Genomic DNA, 22902 nt, shown 5'->3' with positions numbered 1-22902 from the left:
GCCTAGTGATCCAGCTTGTAGTCAGATCATTGCTCTTTAGATCCAGTTGATAGCTAATGGGAGCTGGGTTGGCTAACACTTAGAAAATATGAACAAATTAGAATCACAAAATTGCATATATATGGCAATGATTAAAACAAGTCCCCATTGAGAATGGGAGCAGTCAAAGGAGGGAGCAAGGGGGAGGAGCAAGAACAGTGGAGAAGTGGAGAAGGAGGTTCTTGCTTGCTTTCTTCTTTACACTCTTCCCAGGAGAGCTAAAAGGGGTGGAGTTACCAAGCTGGGGAGGGCAGTCATCTAACTGCACCATTGATAGACACCTCTTCCCACTGTGGTGTGGAATTGATGCAGTTGTCCTGCTCGTATGGACATTTTGTACAGGCAGTTCTGTCTTAGACCCTCAGAATATATAGAGACCAAAATAACTTGAGATATGTTAGATGTATTCAAGCATTTCATGTTAGATTATTTTAGTGGGCTTTTATTGCAACATAGAATATATGCTCTGCAGAGTATACATAAGTATACTTTTATGGTGCAAGCATCCCAGCTAACACCTACATCAAAGTATGGAAAACATCTTACTCTAAAAGTTTCACTCCTCTTTGTTGTCTGACATTCAAGCTCCCACATAACTACTTTTCCAACTCTTTTAAAGAGGTTTTGAGAAGATATTTTTCTTTCCAATGTAACTTTTTGGAAAATGTTTAAATAGTAATTAAATATTACTAATCATTACAAGAGCTAAATAATAGAGGTTTTTAAATTCTAAGAAAATATTATTGTTGCAATTTAAGAAGACACTGGTACTTTTTTCATTTTTTTGTAAAGGGAATTGTTTTAGACCAAGGACTTGTGGCTACTATCTCAGCTCCTCATCAGCACCTTAGTGTAAAAGCAATCACCAAAATGGAGAAATGCCACTAGAGTCCCAGTAAAATTATCTTGGGACACTTATATCTGAGCTGTACTTATGGATTGAGTAATTTCAGATGTTCTGCTTTCCCACCACTGAGATTACAAGTGCATACCACTGCACTCAGATTTTTCACATGGGTTCTGGATATTGAACTTAAAGCCTTGTGTTTGCAAGTCAAGCATTTCATCACGCCATCTATACAGCTCATAAAAATACAATAGTTAAAAATGCATTTTATATTTATTATAGTAGTAGTAGTATTGATTTGTGTGTGCACATATACATGTATGTGTGTGTGTGTGTACGTATGTGTGCTTGTATGCTTGCAGAGGCCTGAGGTTTCAAATTCTCTGGAGCTGAATTTATAAGCATTTGTAAACTGCCTGATACAGATGCTAGGAACCAAACCCTTGTCCTCTGCAAGAACAGTGAACACTATTAACCACTAAGCCATCTCCACCAAAATAATTTTAATTAATGAATTTAGTTTATTCTACTCTTCAGGGGCTCTATAATGTCAGAAAGATATTCAGTTGCCAGAACACTAAGTCATTACAGTAGGTGCTCAATTTAAAATTTAGATTTTTAGACATTCTTTATAAATCATTGGCTGTTCTCTTTTTTCTCCTCACATTTTTGTGTTACTATTACATGATCAATTATATTAAAATTACTTAAAATATTTTCTTTTGTTCCTTAGAGCTCTTTATTAGTAAACCATGACATGATGGTTTTGTTATATGTTATTATAATGACAACTATTAAAATTTAACACCTATGGACTTACAATGCTTACTCCCAGTTCATGTATTGAAAGATGGCACAACCTGAATTGATTAGAATTTTTAAAAGTTCATAAATATTTCAACATGATGTTCTTATCTTCCTTATAAGACTTTTTTTGTCCTTTGTATCCTTGGTTTCCCTTTGGAGACTCTCTGAGCCCAAGAGAGACAAACTGATGGGGAGTCCAGAACAATGCTCAGAATTAAGGCTTAGAATTAAGAATTAGAATGCAGGTAAGGTCTGCACAGTGCTCAGACAGAAGTGAGATATCTAGAGTTCCTCTTCCCTTGAGGCTCAGGCACTATCAAGGAAGAAGAGATGGGAAGACTGTAGGAACCTAGGGGTAATGGAGAACCATAGAGAAATAGTGTCTTCTGAACATTATAGGATGATTTTACACATGAACTCACGGCATCTGTCAACTCCTGTCTAAGAGCTGCAGTAAATCAAGTCAATTAGCATTCTGGAATGTGGTTGGGAGGGAGACTCTTTTTCTTCAAGAATGTGACTTCTGTTAGGTAAACAAAGATCCATTGGATGGCTCCATACCCATGAATCTATGGGCAGAACAAATTGGATTCAGTGCCAAAAACCATCAATCAAACAAACAAAAAACCAAAGAAGACACAAAGTTGGGAAGGGGTGGAAGCAGGGGATGGATCTGGGAGGAGCTGGGAGGAGTTGAGCTTTAGAGCATATTCTTTGGAGTAGGGACAGTAGTTCGTGAAGATATCCACCCACTCTGAAAGCACGTTAGACTGTATGGGCTGCCTTTATGAATAAAGGCTTTGACTTGAATGAAGATTTGCCAGTAAACTTCACAAGTTTTATTTTTTTTGCAGTCTATGAATACATATTTTACTTTCTGTTCAAATGTTAAAATTAGTGTAGAATCATATACTTGGTCACAAAATATTAATAAATTAAAAAACTTAAGTACTTAAGCCAAATTGCCTGAATATAACATATTAAATAAAACTGGCAGTTATTTTGGGTTGTATAAATTATATGCTAAAGAATCAATCAGTGTCTAAATTTGTTCCCTGCAAAGGAAGATGACCAGAAGAAACTTTTGAGATCTGAGCATACTGGAAAATGTACCCTGCAAGGTAGGACTTGTACAGCAACTTTCCATTCCTTTCCCCAAAAGAAATCTTACTGAATAAACCATGGCTTCTGTAGAGTCAGATGGAAGGGGTGCTCTATCTGTAAAGCAGTGCAGTTGGCATCCAGGATGCTAACTGGATTAAGTGTAGGGAAGAGGTAATGTCAAGGGAGATGACTGGGGTTCCTCTGAGCAGAACTGAGGGATCTTGGCACCATGGGTGGAAAAATCCCAGGGACAAGAGTCTTACCTTAGGGCTCATTTCTCTTTAGAGAAATCATCCAATTAGCAGTAAATATGGGATTACACAATAGTGTCAAGTAGAACAAATTGAGGAAATTTAGGGATTGTAATTAGGCAAATTACTATCAAAGCTGCCAATTCCTTCCTCTTTTTATAAGCATTTTATTTATTTATTTGTGCACATGTGTGTGTGTGCATGTGTGTTTTACTGCCTGTGTAGCAGTCATATGGCAACTGTGTGGAGCCAATTCTCTCCATCCGTTTTCACATAAAATCAGTGCATCAAATTCAGATTGCTGATCTTGTATAACAAGTATTGTTAATCACTAAACCATCTCTCTGGTCCTACTTTTCCTTGAAGGAGTCATTCTGCAGTGGTCAAAGGAGAATAATCAAAACAAATTGTTAATATCAAATAAACCTCATGCCTTCATGCTTCAGAGCTGTGTGTAATATAACTGTCTTCTAGCTAGACATGAAACAGTCTAAAACCAGTACTATGAGGTGTGGTCGGTCTCATCACAGTACTGTGGTGAAAATAAGGCCTAGGATCTCAAAAACACAATGTTAAGATTTCAGCCTGGTTTGACAACCAATTTTATCCCTTAAAATAAAAGATTATAGTATGGAAGACTTTAAATATGAGAATTGCATAGGTGCTTTTCCCTTCATGCTAGGGTGATGTCGGATTCCCCTCTGTATGCTATAAATATGTTTTGTTGCCATTGGTTAATAAAGAAGCTGCTTTCAGCCAATGGTTTAACAGAGTAAGATCAGGCTGAAAGAGATATATAGAAAGTAGACGGAGTCAGAGAGAAGCCATGTAGCTGCCCACTGGAGACTGATGGCAGGGACAGAACTTTACTTGGTAAGCCACAGCCATGTGGCAATACACAGATTAGTGGAGATGTGTTAGTTTAAGATATAAGAGCTAGCAAAAATATGGTCAAAGCTATTGGTCAAACAGTGTTGCAAATAATATAGTTTCTGTTTGGTTATTTTGGTTCTGGGCAGCCGGGAACAAATGAGCAGCCTCCAACAACAGACTGGTGTGCCAACGTGTGCTAGCTAAATCCACATAAAACCTGAGAGAGCTTAGAAAGGAATTCTAGACACACAAAAAATCAAAGTTTAGTCATTTTTTTTCAGATGGGCTTTGTTTGTTGGCAGTGTGCCACATCTCTTTTAAGTGAGGTCTTCCTGATTCAGTGGTAGTAGAAGACAAAAACCAAAAACCAAAAACACGTAGCTTCAAAATTGTGGCTTCCTGCTCTGTGCTGCCATCATGAACTCTGTCTTTCAGGAGACCTAACACTTGAATGGGGTTTGTGGGCAGTATGCTGCAAGTTACTTGGTGGCAGCATAGGCCAACTGGTTACCAGAGTTGTGGTGGTGAACATGGCTCCCACCTGGTACTCTCAGAGGCAGTGAACGGACCTCTACCATGTTGTACTGGGCAGAGCCAACAGACATGACCATGAAGTTGGTGCTAGCCATGCCTGTTTAGCATTTTTTAAAAGGTCACTCTGTTCAGAAAATAATTACAGATATGCATGCAATAAAGACAAATCCAGATGGAAAAGACCTCTAAGTGTGTCACAGTGTTGGACAAATGTACGTAGGCTTGGGAGAAAGAAGAAAAAGAATATAGACAGTTGATGGAGGAGAGTTATCTGTCTATGTTTCTTTCATTGGTTAATTAATAAAGAAAACTGCCTTGGCCCTTTAAGAACAGAAAATTAGGTAGGTGGAGTAGACAGAACAGAATTGTGGGAACAAGGAAGTAGAGTTAGAGAGATGCTTCAGGCAGTGACCATAGTGAGTCTCCATGCTTCTCCTCTCCGAGATGGACGCAGGTTAAGATCTCTCCTGGTAAGCCACACCTCGTGGTGCTACCCAGATTACTAAATATGGGTTAAAGCAAGATATGAGAATTAGCCAATAAGAGGCTGAAACTATGGGCCAGGCAGTGTTTTAAAAGAATACAGTTTCCGTGTAATTATTTCGGGTGTAAAGCTAGCCTGCGGCCGGGTGGCAGGACGCAGCCCCGCCGCTTCGCACTACAGACAGTTATAAAAATAGTAAATTGTTTTAAAAAGTAAAAAGAAGTCTTTGAGGAAACAGAATACAGTCATAGATTAAAGGAATAAAAAGAAAAATAAGCCCTGAAAAGTAGGGATATACAACTGGGTAGCAACTGCAGACTAAGCCTTTCCTCTTCCCAGAATTCTCTTGTTCTTATCACCCCACCTATACTTCCTACCTTGTTGTCCTGCCTATACTTCCTGCCTGGCTACTGGCCAATCAGCACTTTCTTAAACCAATACAACTGACAAATCTTTATAGGATATAAGACCATTGTCCCACAGCATTCCCCCCTTTTATTTTCAGAACAAGAACTCTGAATCTAATCTTCTCTGCTTAACTTTTTACCTGACCGTTGTCTATAACAATTTGTATCCAATACTTTAAACAAAGACAAACATCCAAAATCCATTTGGGGATTGTGGGCATAGTTTCTAGGCTACTTTCTGCTGATTGAGGTTGCTGATAATCTTATGGGGGCCTAAAGAAAATTTAGGCTTATAGTCAAGTCCTGACTGGAATATTCTGTGAGGTTTGATCGTCTCAGTCAACAGTTTTGAGATGTAGAACTCAGAAGAAACTTCAACAAAGGTCCTCTGAAATGTTGGATCATCTGGGCCATCAACACCTATTGAAGATTTTTTCAGGGGGCCGTTCTTAGTCAAACCTGATTTTTCCTAACCCAGAATGAATCCACAACCTCTCATTTCCTGTGGAAACAAAACCAAAACCTCTTCTCTGTGGTTGGAAGGCCATGTGCCTGTTCCCAGTTACTCAGCCCTAAAATGACGATATAAAACTGTATTAGTTAAATCACTGTTTGACCCATTAGCTCTAACTTCTCATTGGATAACTCTTAAATATTAATTTAACCCATTTCTATTAATCTGTGTCTGGCCACATGGCTGTGGCTTACTGGCTAAAGTTCCCAGCATCTATCTCTAGTGGCTCCATAGCTTCTCTATGACTCCACCTTCTTTTTCCCAGCATTCAGTTCAGTTTTTCCTGCCTAGATCTGTTCTACCCTATCAGTCCAAGCCAGTTTCTTTATTAACTAATGGTATTCATAGCATACCAAGGTGACTCCCACATTACTTTTCCAAAGTAGCATATTTTTTTACTTAATTTTTGAAGTCAAGATATTATATATATGTATATATATACATATGTATATATATACATATATATGTATATATATTGGATTAATCCAGCAATATTTATAATTAAATGTCTTTTAGCAGCTGTTGTTTTTTCCTCAGCTATCAAACAATTCAAAGACAACAAAATAACATGCAAAATACAGATTCATTGTGTATTTTCCATCTTTACATGACTTTATTTTATTCTATTTCTTTTATTTTTAATTTTTGGTTTTTTTGAGGCAGGGCTTTTCTGTGTATCTTTCTCTATCTTGGAACTCACAAAGATCTGCCTGTCTCTGCCTCCCAAGTGCTGGAAATAGAGGTGTGTGCCACCCCACCCAACTACTCTCTCTCTCTTTTCTAAAGAATTTTATCCTTTTTTTTCTCTCCCTAGCCTACATTTATTTTAAAACACATTGTAAACCATTTAGAGGTTTATATTGTCTGAATCTATCTTTACTGTATATCTCTTTCTTTCTGACCACATGTGTCTTTAATTTGCCAAGTGATATGGCTAGGATTAAAGCTATGGTTTTGATGACTAGATCCATCAAATTTCTTAGCTTTTTGAGAGTTCAGCTTTATGGCTGAGGTACTGATGGGAGCAATGTCTATTTCCACAGCTTTATGGAGTTTCAAGGTCTCTGCCACAACTAAGCATCATGCTGTTGACTATTTATTAACAGCATTTAAGTATTTTGTGTCTGGGTCTCTTAAAAGAATGCAAAGTTTTTTGAGCTAAAGCTGAGTCAGGAAGACTCTCTTAAATGAGATGCTTGTACTTCTAGGAAACAGAGCCCACCTGAGAAAAATCTGTTCTTTTGTGTCTAGAATTACTTCCCAAGCTCTCTCAGGTTTTATGTGGATGTAGTTGTTCACATTGGCACCATTTGTTGGATTAGGATGTTTGTTTGTTTCCTGGCTGCCCAGACTCATGAAATAACTACACAGAAGCTATTAATTAAACCACTGCTTGGACTATTAATTCTAGCTTCTTATTGGCTAGCTCTTACATCTTAATTTAACCCATTTCTATTAATCTGTGTATTGTCATGTGGCTGTGGTTTACCAGCAAGGTTCTGTCCAGAGTCTGTCTCTATGGGGTGGGGGGTATGAGGAGACTTCTCCTTACTCCACCTTCTTTCTTCCAGCATTCGGTTTAGTTTTCCCCACCCATCTCTATTCTGCCATGTGCAGGCCCAAGATAGCTTCTTTATTCATAAATAAATAAAAGCAACACAAATATAGAAGGGACTTCTCACACCATTACACTTAAGCTATTGACCAAACAGTATTGTAAATAATACGCTTTCTTTGTGGTTATTTTGGTTCTGGGTGGCCAGGAAGAAATGAGTAGCCTCCAACAACACTAGAATGAAGACGGTCACTTAAAAGAAATCCGACACTAGCTCAGAATTGAGAAATACATGGTTATTTATTTAGGGGTAAACTCACAAATCAGAATCCTCTGCTGGAACGGAGATCAGAAACTGAAATCCACAACCAGAACAGAGAGAAACTGGAAAAGAGGCCGAATGCATGCTCTGCATCAGCATATATAGTATAAGAGGCCACACCCCAGTGGGCGGGTTTCCACCAGTTATAAGACTTCCTACAGCACTAGAATATCTGCAGTTACACAAAAACTATTCAGATCAGGCTGAAAGTGGAGAATATTTGATATTAACGTTGGTGTAAACTGTGGGGAATATGAGTCTTTAACTTTTAAAATTTGTTTTAGTGAATAAGTATAAAACTGTTAGTAAATTCAGTGCGTTTAGTGTCAACTATGTCTTACATTGGAGGCAGGTAGTAGAAGCATAAGAAGGGATTCCCCATGCAGAGCAGAAAAGCTGTGGCTCTCACTCCTTGCTTAGTGCAATGCTACAGGAGAGCTCATCTGAGTTTCTGAGAACTGGGGTGTCCCCTCATTGTGGCTTTGCACCACTTGTTTACAATGTATACACACAGATCAGCTTCAGATTAGTGGCCAAAGTAGCTAAATTCATCAAAGAGATCTGCCTGCTTCTGAGAAGAGGAACCCTGCTATGTGAATTTGACTGGATGTCTTTCCTCTTGGATTCAGGAATATGCTGGAAAAAATAAAGGATAATTTAACACCAACAGACCTGCTCTGACATGACTGTGATTAATTAGAAACACACCTGGGAATCATACTAGTTTAATGAAAGCCCGCAATTCATTTTCTCACTCAAAATAAGTTCATGGGAAATTTACATGTGAAAATAACATGAGACCTTGATGGTGAGGATTTAGGAAGCTTCTTTGATTTAAGTCATATTTTATGGGCTGACAATGGCTGAACTCTGGACTCCAGAGGGTATTAAAACATTCTAAGTCTCTTAGCAAATATGAAACCTCATCCTACTGCGTTCAGAGTGGTCATCTCATGCCAGAATGGAAAGCACACAGAGTGGAAAGCACATCAGAGTGGTCATCTGTTGCCAGAATGGAGAGCACACAGCAAACAGGAGTGACGAGAACATCAAATATTTATGGTGCCTATCATTTCATTTCACTGTACAGTACAGTGTTGAGACATATGGGCCATACTGTAGGTGCTGCTTCAGTGAAACAAAGGGGGAATGAATTAAAAAAAATCAAATTAAGCCTTTGGCTTCATTACCAGCTTTCATCCTTTATTTAAGTTGCGGGAAGACAACCATGGCAGGCTCAAATGACTGAGTTTGTGGAAAAATAAAATATCCAAGATTTAAATTTTTAGGAACATATTAATATCACAATTAATTATATTTGCATTTGGAGAATTACAAGAGCAGAGAGCACTGAGGCCCCTTTTGATATTGAATTCATTCATGTAGAAATTTTAAGGAGTTTCTTTAAAGAGAAAGGAAACATTTAGATAGATAATTACAATTCAGTTTTCAAAGGAGTGTTTTACATGGCAAAACCACCTTGAAGCACACAGCTTTTCCGGTAGCAGTGCCAGGTTCTGGCCATGTGCATCAGGGACTTCCCAGCTTTTCTTGATTGCAGCCCATAATCTACAAACTACCCTGTGTCTCCTGGCCAAGAAGATAATTTAGTTTATCCCCCTGAGTCTGAACCAGGCCAGTCATTAGCATTGACATGATATGTCTGTGAGTTAGCTCCTCCCTGTATTAAGGCTACTAAAGTGTGCTTCATTTGAAATTTGAAGACTAAATTAAAAGATGTTGATAAAAGATTTTGTATGGTTGTCTTGCACATTCACATACATCTAGAATTTACAATGAATGCCATCTAATTTTTCTCTCTTGGCTCATTATATGAACTCTGCAGGGTTAGAAACTGAGTTTTGCTCCAATTTTAGCCCAGTGCACAGTACATAGTAATGCTTGGCACACACTTGATCAGTGAAGGTTAGCATGAAATCAACTTTCTAAATGAATATACTTTTCATTATTGTAAAAAGTAATTTATGCACCTAATCCATAAATTAAACAAAGCATAAAAACATGTCACAAAACAAAAAAATTTCCTGCATAGTCTTTTCCAGATTTCTACCTGAGAAGACATCCCATTTGACAGATTTTAAAAATTTATTCCATATATGCCACCACATTCAGAAACAATAGGGATCTATAGTTGTTTTATGTTTTGTTATTTCATTTTAGATAGTATGCACTGACTCCTTAACGTTATGGTTGAGGATTTAGCTCTCCAAAATGTCTCTCTCTTTTGTTTTCTTTTCTTTTTATCTATAACAAAGTTGTTTAGAAAGCTTTTGTTTGAATATAAATTTGTTCTTAGGAAAATAAAAATAACATAGCTAAGCATTTTTGAAATTACTGACCCTTGTATTTTTCATCTTTCTTGACATTAGCAATAGACTTTTTTATTAGACTGTTGCCACTTAAACCTTCTGCTAATTTTTATGTGCTTTCCAACAGCCACTTTCCCAGAGGTCATCCTCATTACTGTCATGGGTCATCCAAATGGAGATGTCAATTTTGTTAATCTGCATGCATTGCCTTTTAGAGCCACAGCAAAGTACTTGTCCAGCAACTTACATTCCTTTCACAACCAGAGGTTCCGAGAAAATCCAGGGACTCCAGCAGCTCTCCAGAGCTAGACTTCCTTGCCGAATCCCAGTGTTCCACTTTAAAAGATTAGTGATACTGAGAAGCAAAGAGGAGAGAAGATTTATTCTATGAGATCACTTTCAGAGAGGAACGAAAACACTGGTTCAGGGCCCAAGGCCATTCTGAGGCTGCACACTAGAGCTTTCAATTTAAACAGAGGAAGATCTAAGACAAGGGTCAAGAGGAAGGCATTATTAAGCAGTTCTGGTCAGGGCCTTATCTGGTCGATAATTCTCTGAGGTTTTATTGCTATCATTCCCCAGAGCAGATCAATCTGGTTCTCTTCCACAGGGTAGGTAATTTCCCTGTCTAAAAGGGGAAATCCCTACCTGAAAGTCTGCTGTTCCTGGAATCCAAGGTGACCGCTGTGCTGGGACTTGGCTTATCTTTGGCCTTCTTCCTCTACAGGGAAGTAGAGGTACCTGGGCACTCCTTAGAGACTGACGTGCTTAGTTAGGTTCAGAGGAAAACCACAACTCATCAGAAGAGACACAAAATGAAGACAGGTTTTCAACATGCTGATATCAGCTTGTACACACAGATAAAGAGTCGACAGGTTTTACCAAAGGCAGCCTCCAGGTGCCCATTTCGTTTACTATGCTGGAAATTTTCTTGACTTTCTTCTAATTTGGGTGTCTTGCTTCTTTTTCTTTCTTTCTTTCTTTCTTTCTTTCTTTCTTTCTTTCTTTCTCTCTCTCTTCCTTCCTTCCTTCCTTCCTTCCTTCCTTCCTTCCTTCCTTCCCTTTCTTTCTTTTTTTTTTGAGAGAGGGAGGGGTTTGAGACAGGATTTCACTGTAGCTTTGGAGCCTGTCCTGGAAGTAGGTATTGTAAACCAGGTTGGCCTGGAACTCACAGAGATCCGCCTGCCTCTACCTCCCGAGTGCTGGGATTAAAGGCTTGCGCCACCACCTCCTGGCTCTATTTCTTATTTTATTGGAGAATATTCTGTTTCTTGAGAAATGGGTACATGGGAAATACAATCCTTGAGAATTTACTTACCAGTAAACATTTTTATTTTATTATAACTTTGGTAAATTGGGTATCAATTTGTATGTTGAGAAGGACTTTTTCCTTCAGAATTTCATGTTCTTTCTCTATTCAACACAAGTGGCACTGCTGAATACTTGAAACTAATTCCATTTCTCATTTTGGCATAGTCTGCCATTTTCTCACTTTATTTGTTAGTCTGAAATTTCTATTACGGTCTTATCATGGGATGTAGTTTTGATCTTTTTGCTTTCTCTTAAAATCGCTTGCTTTCTAATGCTGGGGAATTATAATTACAATGCTGGTGACCCTCTGCTTAGGGTTTCATTTGATTGCTTCTAAATCTTCTAAACTCTCTTCCTCCTGGGCTGTCTTGTGTTCTTATCTTCTCTCACTTCCTGTTTTTTTTTTTTTTTGTCCTCCATCTTCTGTATGATTTCCTTGGTGTTATCTTTCATTATCTCAGTTGAGCTTTTTATCTTTCTTTTTATCTTTCTCTGAGTGATTTTCTCTTTATTCTCCAATGGACACTTCATACCTGTGTTTGTTTCATGAGTGCCATGTGCTCTGTGATTACTCTGAGAATATTTTTCATGGTCCCCTTTTTAGATCTTTGTGTCAACCAGTGTTTTCTGTCTGGATCTTGCTTATCACACTTTTCCTCTTATCCTGTATTTATTTCATTTTAAGTACAGAAATTAAAAAGTCAGTCAAGCTAGTTTTCTCTGGGTATCATTGAAGAATAATTCAGGGATCTCAGAATTTAGCATTCAATGTGTTTTTGTTCACTAATTCATAATATTACTGTTATTTTTTTTTACACTGAGCATGGTATTTCCCAGTCCAAAAACCTCAGTTTTGTCTTCAAAGACTGAAATCCATTATATCGTCTAGGCTGAAGTAAGGCAGTTACATGGCAGTCATGGGTGGAATCCATGGGTCTTTCTGCAAATTTTCCATTTTTTTCTCCAACTCAACTTCCTAAATTGTTTCCAGTTTCTGAAGCTTTTATCCATTTCTGATGTTGTATTTGAACCAGCATTTCTTTGCATCTGTCTCACTATTCTTTTTTTTTTTATGTTTTTTTATATTTAAAAATTTCCATCTCCTCCCCTCCTCCTCCCCCTTCCCTCCCCTTCCCTCCACCCATACCCCTCCTCCCTCCCTCTCCAGGCCAAGGAGCCATCAGGGTTCCCTACTCTATGTTAACACCAAGGTCCTCCCAACTCCCCCCAGGTCGAGGAAGGTGATCAACCAAGCTGAGAAGGCTCCCACAGAGCCCGTCCATGCAGAAGAAAAAAAGCCCAGTGCCTTTGTCCTTGGCTTCTCAGTCAGCCTCCACTGTCGGCCACATTCAGAGAGTCCGGTTTGGTCTCACGTTCCATCAGTCCCATTCCAACTGGAGTTGGTGATCTCCCGTTAGTTCTGTCCCACCGTCTCCATGGGTGAACGCACCCCTCACGGTCCTGACTTTCTTTCTCATGTTCTCCCTCCTTCTGCTCCTCATCAGGACCTTGCTCCTCATCAGTCCGGTGCTCCAATGTGGGGCTCAGTCATTTTCTTCATTTATCGCCAGGTGGAGGTTCTATGGTGATATGCAAGAAATTCATCAGTATGGCTATAGGAACTTTTCAGGCTCCCTCTCCTCAGCTGCCCAAGGAACTAGCTGGGGGTGTCTCCCTGGAAACCCGGGAACCCCTCTAGAGTCAAGTCTCTTGACAACCCTCAGATGGCTCCCTAAATTAAGATATATGCTTTCCTGCTCCCATATCCACCCTTCCTGTATCCCAAGCATCCCATTCCGAGTGAGGTAACCCAGACCCAAAAAGATGAACATGGGATGTACTCACTCATAATTGGTTTCTAGCCATAATTAAAGGACATCGAGCCCATAATTCGGGATCCTTGAGAAGATAATAAGAAGGTGAACCCAAAGAGAAACATATAGTAATCCTCCTGGATATTGGAAGTAGACACGATCGCCGGGCAAAAATTGGGAACTTGAGGGTGGGGCGAGACGGGGACAAGGGAAGATGGGGAGAGAAAAGCTGTCTCACTATTCTGAAACTACCCTACACCTGCTTTGTGTAGCTTTGGGAGCACCAGGCTCTCAAATACAGGCATCTTCAGCTCTTGGCCCCAAGACTCACATCAGACAGCAGAACTGACAGTAAGCTATTCACCCTCTCTGTATCTCCCTCCGTATCTCACCAGTCAAGTGCTTTATTCAGTGTCTCCCATGAGTCACCTCCCAGTAAGCAGTCTCCTCAAAAGACAAAGGTTGTATTTTCAGAAAATTCCATCAGTATCTCAGTATCCATCTCAGCATCTTCCCTGTGAAGCATTTATCTAATTATTTTAACAATAAAAAATCAGGAGTCAGATATTGTGGTAAGAACCTGAATAATCAGAGAAGCGGAGATGCTAACAGTCACCTCCTCTCTCTTCTGTTCCTCAATCCAACAATGGCTGAGATCCACTCTAAACCTGGCCTTACTACTTCCTCAATCTTCCAAAACCTCTATGGTTAATTTTGGTCAGCTAGTGGCTAGCTCTGCATTCTGATTCAAAACAAACTTTGTTGTCAGAATGCAATCAAAATATCTCACAGCATCCCTGTATTAAGTATGACACTTCTGCCATTAGCTAAGGAGGTCTAGATCTCAGTCAGTGGGGCAAGCAGCTAGAGGTTAGGCAGAAATCGATTCATATTCAAACTCTGTCTGATCCTAAGCACAGTGACCACTTGTTAAACCTGCTATTTCTATATCTCTGGAGTCCCTGTGGTTTCTTACTAGCTGTCCTAGCTTCTTCTCTCTCAGAGTTAATAATCCAGTGTTTTTGTCTTATTTGGATTTTTGTCTAAGAGAGGGCCACCCTCTGTAACTCCACACTAACTCAAATTTGCACCCATTTTTCCCAACCTTCAGAAGGGTGAGATAATAAATGTTTCTCTCACCACACCCGGGTAGTAAGTGACTTTTCATACTGACCCTTTTCTATTCAAATCTCTGTTTTTTTTTTTTTTAATAGTCGTTGAAAGTCCATAAGATGCTGGGTGGTTTCCCAAAGGGGAATGCCGTGACTTGCCATGCTGTTCTTCTCCCATTTTGGTCACTTATCCAATTCAACCCATTTTAATTGCCCTGCTATATCCTGTTTATTTCTAGGTGCTCATTATGTCTAAGAGTCTAACTTACTTGTTTTCAGAATTGCCAAAGCAGATTGATCCCTGGGCTTTAAAACTCTATGGCTTCCCTTCTCTAGAAATATTTGAGATCATCAGCGTGGTGCGCCGTCTCTCAAGATCTCTCAGTGTTGTCTCTCTGAAGCTGGCTTTTGGTGCGGCAGAATTGTCTGTGTGTCAGTCATGTTTTAAATAAACACTGATTGGCCAGCAGGAAGTATATGCCGGTCAACCAGACAGGAAGTAGAGGCAGGGCCATGAGAATAGGAGAATGCTAGGAAGGAGGAAGCCCATTCCTCCCTCTTTTGCCCAGACCCCAAAGAAGCAACATGTGATCTTCCCCACTGTGAAAGGTACTGAGCCACATGGCAAACATAGATCAAAATAATGGGTTAATATAAGCTACAAGAGTTAACAAGAAGCCTGAGCTAATGGGCCAATTAGTTTTATAACTTACGGAGATCTCTGTGTGATTTTCTTTGGAGCTTGCCAGCTGTGTTGGGCGCCACTCTGTAGTAAATATGAGCATGGGCTGCTTTTCATCCTGCCTGGCTCCCAGCCGCCCAGCTAGCTTTACCCGAAATAATTACATGGTAACTGTATTCATTTAAACACTGCCTGGCCCATCAGTTCTAGCCTCTTATTGGCTAACTCTCACATCTTGGTTAACCCATTTTTAATAATCTGTGTAGAACCATGAGACTGTGGCTTACCGGCAAGATTCTAAACTACATCCATCTCAGGCTGAAGAATCATGGTGTCTGCCTTTCTCTGCTTTCTTCCTTCCACAATCCTGTTCTGTCTTCCCTGCCTACCTATGTTCTGACCTATCGGGCCAAGCAGTTTTCTTTATTAATTAACCAATGAAAGCAACAGATAGCTAGAAGACCCTCCTACATCATTTCCCCCTTTCCTGTTTAAACAAAAAAGAAAGGCTTTAACTTTAACATAGTAAAATTACATATAACAAAACAGTTATCAAGCAAGAATTACAGTTACAATATTTATATCTATTTTAAATTTATCATAAGAATGGAAAACTATAATATCTATCTATTCTTCAACTCCATCAAAGACTCCAGAAGGATATAATATTACCTAAGTAAATGAGAAGTAAGAAACTTCTAAAACTCTAGAAATGACAGAGACATCTTGCTGCCTATACAGTCACCCAAAGTTCTTCTGTACCAATGGGGCATTCATCTTCAGCCTACAGGCCCATAGTTTCCAGCAGACATTTCCATGAAGCAGGAAATTTCAAAGGCAGTTCAGTCACTATCTGCTGTGTCCTGCAGAATGTCTTGCAGACTCTTTCATGAATCAGGAACCCCGAAAGACCATCTCACCTTTTGGCAAGTTCAGCAGTCCTCTCTCTGTGGGTTCTTTGTGTCCAGTTTATGCAACAGTCCAGGCAAAAGCAGTTTCTTGCCCAAATGGCTATCAAACTCCATAAGGAGCCTCTTTGATGCCCATCTTCCCCTTGAAGTAGATTGGTGCTGCCAGGAGCAGAGGTGTCTCATTGTCCTGAAAATCCCTAAGTTATTAAAACATTAAATGCCATATTCTGTAGTCTTTGAAAGATATGAAGAATGCCTATCTAACTGAAATATATTTTTATATATCTAGAAAATCTAACTAACATGACTACAAGCTTGATTATTACTGATGATTATCCATTAACAACCTACATTTCCTAATTATACAGTACATTTTTAAATGAACTACACAATCACAATACCTTAATTAATATCAGAAATACATATACATATAACAAAATTAACCTTAAATCCATACCAATGCACATTATTCATATCTATATCAGGCTTTGACCCTTTTACTTGAATCAGTTGCTTTTCTCCCCCTAGGGCCCATGAGTTGATGGTGAATGCTGTATTCTCTTTTTATTACCAGACCTAGCTCGTGGTTCTTCTGCCTACATGTGAAGAGCTCATTGCACCTTTGTGAAATGAACAAAAGGATTCAATTTTAAGAGATTTCATTTACAATTACTTCTATGGAGTAGTGAGGGTAAGATTTCTTGGGAGAAAAAGATGTTAATGAAGCAATGATTCCAGCTGATATAAGACCTTATTTCCATTGCTGTCACCACAGTTCTGAGGCACCACCCTGGTATTTCTAGCAGCTGTCAGGCCAGCTTGAGCTTAAAGCTCTTCATGAATGCATCCAAATGGAACAGAGGGACACAGGTGGTTTGCGTGTAGGAGAAAAAAATCAGTCTTTGGTGCATTCCTTTCACCTAGTACACATTTACATTTTTAGGTCTACAGGCATAACTGAGAGTTTGTGAGTTAAAAAAAGTAATAAATGATTTTATAGAATCCTAAAATTTTTTTCCAATTAAAAACTCTGTATTATGGAGTTGGAATTGACTTGCGGGAAAATTTGGCTAACATAACAGGACTGTTATCAATTACAATGGTTAAAAACTACTTATTGATGAAAACAATATAAGTCATTGACCTACAACTCCTATAGAAAATTAGTTAATCCCAACTAAGAATCAAAGAGACCTGAATTTTCCTGGTTTATCTGATTCACAAGCTTTGAACTGTAGACATTTAAAGGAGTTAATTGTGTCCCTGTTTTGTTTGGACATTGTGCAGACAAAATGTTAAATAAATTTTAGAGCACAGAGATTGTGCATAGCACACGACACAGAATATATCAATGTATGTATTCAACATCTAGTACGCAGAATGCTTGCATCTGAGTAGTACTAGCTCTTGCCAAACAAGAGGCGAAGTTTCTATAACATCTGGAAGACGGGCAGTAACAGTCCTCTTCCTTTCATAGTAGGCAGGAATGAGCCACATGGGGCTATGTACTAAAGGTCTCACTGGTAATATATCCGACGGTGGAATTTTATGAGAAGGCTGTGCCTATTATACTGGGACAAGTACATAATTTTAGCAGGGTAAATTATAAAAAGAAGATTAACAACGAAATTAAGTGATCAATCACTTCTTTTTATTGCAGAGAGATTCATGCACGACTTGGCCAACAAAAGAAAATCAATGAACGAAATACCAAAGTAAATCTTTGGGAAAAAAGCATTCTATTATGACTTTACTAATTGCTCAAACAGCTGTTTTGTCATGCTAAATTCCCTCCTGAAGATCTCAAACAAAATCGATAGTAAATTAAAACGGACAAGATAGGGAGCTACTGCTAAGAATTTGGCAAAACTGGAAGGTGATCAACCCACCCATTCATTTATGTATCACTCATGTATCATAGTCGCCCCCTGTACAGGGTGGGAGAACTCAGAGATGGGACTCAACCACATATTAGAGAAATCAAAGAAGTCCTAGGGGTGATATTTGAAGTGAGTCTTGAGCATGACTTGAGTAATCCTGTAAGAAAAAGGACACTCTGCAAAGAGACCAGAATTTGAGAAGACTAGAAGTTGGAAAAACACAGTACATTCTGTGGTATATGACAGATTTGGCAGGATGGGGGAAACGGTTGTGTGAAGTGAGTTCTCACAGTTAGGGCTGTCAACCAAACTGAGAGCCTTATTTGAAGGAAGCGTTCAGTTGAGTGTTATTTGCTATTTATCTTGGAGGGAAGAGAAGGCCACTGAAAACTGAGAACTGTCACAGGACTATTTGAAGAGCTGCAGAATTTAGACTGATAGTAAATGAAACAGAGAGTGCTTAAGAAGAGGAAGAAAGATGAAGAGCAAGAACCTGGACGCACATTCTGTCTTCCATGTGAGAGGATAATTGCATATCATGATTTTGTGGCTGCACACTTGGCCAGCCTTCCTTTCCCCTTTCTTTTCCTCTTAAGTGGCCATTAGAAGGACCTGGGGCCTTGACTCCTTTTGTAGTGTAGAGTTCTGCTTTCTTTCAGAACATGTTTGGATGACTGTTTTGAAGATCCTGTTCATTTTCTCCTAGCTCTTCTTTATTAGTGTTGACACTTCTGAAGAGTCTAGACTCAGGATATTTAAGAGGAAAATGCCAGCCTCGGAAATGGAGAGGTGTATGTAACAAAAAGGTGCCATGGGTTAATTTGGGCTTGTTCCCTTCATAATGCTGTTCCAGGTACAGTGCTCGGCAACTTGTCAGTAGATCACTTTGAAAGTGAAACACACGGTGCTCCATGCATCTGTCCTCTTTACACACTAACAAAGACTTATCAAACCTTGGGGCTTTTGTTGGTTTTTTTTGGAGACAATGAGACATCTCATTTTGGTGTACTATTCCAGACCACTCACACAGTTTCGGCTGTCAATTTTGAGGAGGACCAGGAAAAATAAAATGTTTGGAGAATGTTGCTTCAGAACTTGATTCCTATGAGTGAGCAGATCTGAGGGTTTCTGAAGTGTGAGGCCTTGATAAAAGTCATGGATAAGATCTTTGTCAGCTTCTCAAGAGAGGGCCTGCCACAGAGCTTGGGTGATTTAGGAGTAAATATATATCTATGTGAAAAAAATAGTATTTTATTGTTGGAAAAAAATACTTTTCCAAAATAGCTTTGGCTTTGCTACTTGGTGAGCTACATTTCTGACCATTGCCTCTTAAGACTATAGGAGCTGCTTATTAGAGGCCATACTTGGCCCTTAGCCAAAATGTTGCCCTAGCATTCCAGCATCTGCTGGAAGAACTATACAAAAGGACAAGATTAAGCACATGCCTGAAAACACAAGTCAGTCCGTTAGCCAGTGTCCCAGATGCTCATGGTCCATACTTCTGCCTCTGTTTGTTCCCTCTTACCTATGTTATCATGTGGAGTTCATTGTGATGGGCAAATTACAAAGAACAAGATCTGGTTTACAGGAGTTTCAGCATTGTATGCTGGCACCATCCAAAAGAATGAAACTGCAGGTTTACAGCTCTACTCAAGAACAATCTGTTAATGAATAGCCCCAAAGGACAGTCGTGAGGGAAACCCCTAGATAATGGCACCAGGGTGTTTATTTCTGCCTGTGAGGAAATAGGGTTGAAGCCATAGGTCTACTCTGATCCACATGCAGTGTTTAAAGTCTGATGAATATTCAAAGACTATTGAAAACATTTCTAGAAAATTTGTCAAGACAGTCTTGAGAAGTAAATGAGCAATGCCTCTGCCTACAAAGAATGACAATATTTTCTCGTAAATGAATTATCCTTGACGAGTGACATCAGCAAAAAAGAATTTTAATAATCATGTGGTTCTTATCTTTCCCAGCCACTGCTATCCTAGCCAAGTGAACACAGATGATAGTCATAGGAGATGGAATGGAAAATATGCAAGGGATTGATGGAGCAAAGTTGATCCAGAATGTTGAATGTCTATCCTGCCATCAGACAGAATCTGAGCATGTGTATGGTGCCAATTCTGGGAACTCGCCAACAGTTAGATGCAGACAAGGAAATTCTTTGGATCATTTACATCATGGATGCTATGGAGCTTTGCTTCCTCTGGAACAGATGTATCTCTGGATGTAGGTATGCCTTCTCTACCTCCAGTGCTTCTGCCAACAGCATTGTCAATGGTTGTTTTGAAGCCAAGTCATCCTCCATTCAGGATGGTGTTTCAACATCACAGGTTTTGACCCAGCATTGCCTATGGCCATGGAACTTATCATGACAAATGCAATGTGGCAGTGGGCTCATGTCTGTAGAACACATTGGTCTCAGTATGTTGCCTATCACTCTGATGCAGCCTCACTATGGAATGACATTTGGGAAACTCAACTATGGTGCCAACTATAAAGCCATATTGTTGGAGTCTGGAGTGACATCCTCTCCAATCAGCTAATTCATGTCAATTTGAGACTAATATGTGGTACTGTTTTTCCTAGAGCTGTAATTCACAGGCTTGAAAGAGGAGTGGATAGCAACTTTTGTTTCTTATTTCTGCACCATGTGACAACTGGTTTGGAGGTCTTAGATTCCCCCTCAACTCCAAACTGATCGTTTTCAAGAAGAGATAACTTAACTAAGCTGGTTGGTAAGACTGGCACCTGGCCTGTATATACACCTTATGCTGCCTAACTGACTGAAATCAATGGTGGTGCCATTATTACCCATATTCTGTGGCAGAGTTTAATAAGAAACTGCAGGTGAGCAAAAGACTGTGGGGCCTGGAAATGTACACATACTCAGGGAACCACTTCTTGCTGAGTCTTGTTCAGTTTCCAAGGACAGAAATGACTGACGTGCTGAGGGGATAAAGAAGGACAGACAGACAGACAGATGGACAGACAGACAGACGGACAGACAGAAAATCTGGGGTTGGTTGGACTGGAATTTCTGATGGAGAAACCACAGCACTCTGGAAACTCAGCATGTTTACTATTTTCAGTTGAGCAAAGAGGCAGGATTATTATATACAGATAAACAAGAAGGCAGGAGTTATGGTACACAGCTGGATTAAGGTTACAGATTTTGTTAATCTTTGTAGAAGTAATCTCTTTAGGGGAGCAGTCTTCAGGTCATAAATATCCAGAGGGGGAGAAAGCTATGGTGATATTTTCTGCATGCTTTACTGTGGAGGCCATAAAATGTGAGCCCATTTCTACCTTGCCTGATGGTCAGAGAGTTGGAGGTTGCTCAAAATTGTTGACAAGGGTTGCTATGCATCCTGACTCAGGATGTGGTTACTTGGTTCTTTTGACATTAAGATGGCTCATACAAGTAGATCCATTCCATCCTGACAGATAATCAGGATATGCAAGCATACTTCTGCTCCTTCTTTTGTAATATGAGGTTACCTGGGAGGTGGCTGCCTTCAGGATGCTTGGTCTAAAGTGGCTTTACTGCCTAAACAACACAATGCTAATGATTTGATGCCTCTAAGTGTTAAAGCAATTCATTGTTCGAGTTGTCCTTTGTATCATGTTTAAAAAAGTATTTTGTTGCCTTCTTCTTTTGTATTGTGGTATAAAAGCATAAGGAAAATTAAACTTGGGTGATTTTATTATTCACTGGAACTTCCTCTAGTACTATTCTATGGTTTCTAGTTTATTATTTTTAAACACATCCTCGTATTCTTTACTTATATATCTGATTCCTGTGTCTCCATGCTGGCAAGAGATATTTTTGTCAAGGGTGGTCCCCGACACCCTATCTGTACATGGACCAGTTTCAGGACCATTTATTAATTGCTTCTCTCCATGTCTGTCATCACAGCATCAATGAGGCTGAGTCAGTGACTTGTGAGCTTGAGGAGAGCCTGGGCTCTATGGTAAAGCACTATCTCAAAACCACCACCACCACAATACCATAATGACAAGAAAACAAAATAAAATAGCAACAAAGAAAGAAATAAAGAAAAGAGAATTTATGTAATTAACATGGAGAATAAGACTAGAAGTCATATTCTTAAGACTCTAAATTTCAGAAATACATTTTGAACTTGTGAAGCAGAAAAGTGAATTTTTGGTCCAAATGGCTGAGAACCACAGGTTGCTTTTATAAGCTTCAAGCATGAGTGAATTTAGGAGCTCACAGAATGTTATCAAGAACTTTTCTCTCCATGCTTTTCCACTTTGCCTTCTTCACTGGTTTAATTTGAGAAGTACTGTAAGCCATAGCAAAGCTGAGTACAGACAGTTCTAGGTTTATAGTCTACCAAACTAGTATTATCAAAGACTCACTTTTAGTAGAGTCTGGTTTTGTTGGTGAATCTTGAGTCAGGTGTCCATATGATAAACAGTAATTGGATTCTACATGTAGCAGGGAAGGTAAGACTATGACCCCAGAACTAAGGCAGCCCATCTAACCCTCGGAAAAATCCATGGCAGAAAGGAGAGCTCTGCTGCTAGGATTCTTGGCTAAAAACGAAAAAAAAAAATCAGTAAATTAGCACAGCATTTGGTTTTCCATAAAACATATATTCTTAAGTTAATAAATCATTGTTTATCTTTACACATTCAATGTTCTTGTATAACATACAGTATTTCACACACAGCAAAGCAATAACAACCCACCGTCGTTTCCTCTCTATAACATACAATGTTTGGTATAATTATTCTCTGTATCCAAAAGCACAGTCTTGGTTTTGTGTCTGCTTTTCTACCACTTTAGGATATAGCTACATATGGTCAAGCAGTGTATAACTAAGAGGGTGTTTTTGTTCACCTTTATGCAATAAATATAGTAGATTAACATGGAGCCAACAAAACCAAATGTGACTTCAAGAAAATTCTCTTTTGGAATTAGAAAGGAAAGTGAAATTAACCAATGATTCTACTGGTTAGGGATTTTATTTTTCACTGTCTCCAGTCAGTCAATCTGACTCATGAGGGATTATCAATTTCCTTGATAATTAGGGTCTTGAAGCACAGATACAGGGTAAGTCTGCTATTTGTTATATTAGCAGACTACCTT

General features: G+C 39.2%; 1 pseudogene; it reads right to left on the bottom strand.

The window, feature by feature from the left end:
• LOC119821695 overlaps positions 1 to 4550 on the bottom strand; it is a 33312-nt pseudogene extending 28762 nt beyond the window's left edge.
• Positions 4551 to 22902: the final 18352 nt, after the last annotated feature.

Source organism: Arvicola amphibius, chromosome 8 (genome assembly GCF_903992535.2).
Source record: "Arvicola amphibius chromosome 8, mArvAmp1.2, whole genome shotgun sequence".
NCBI lineage: Eukaryota > Metazoa > Chordata > Mammalia > Rodentia > Cricetidae > Arvicola > Arvicola amphibius.
The sequence above is the reverse complement of the archived record's forward strand: the minus strand, read 5'-3'. Positions and strand labels throughout refer to the sequence as shown.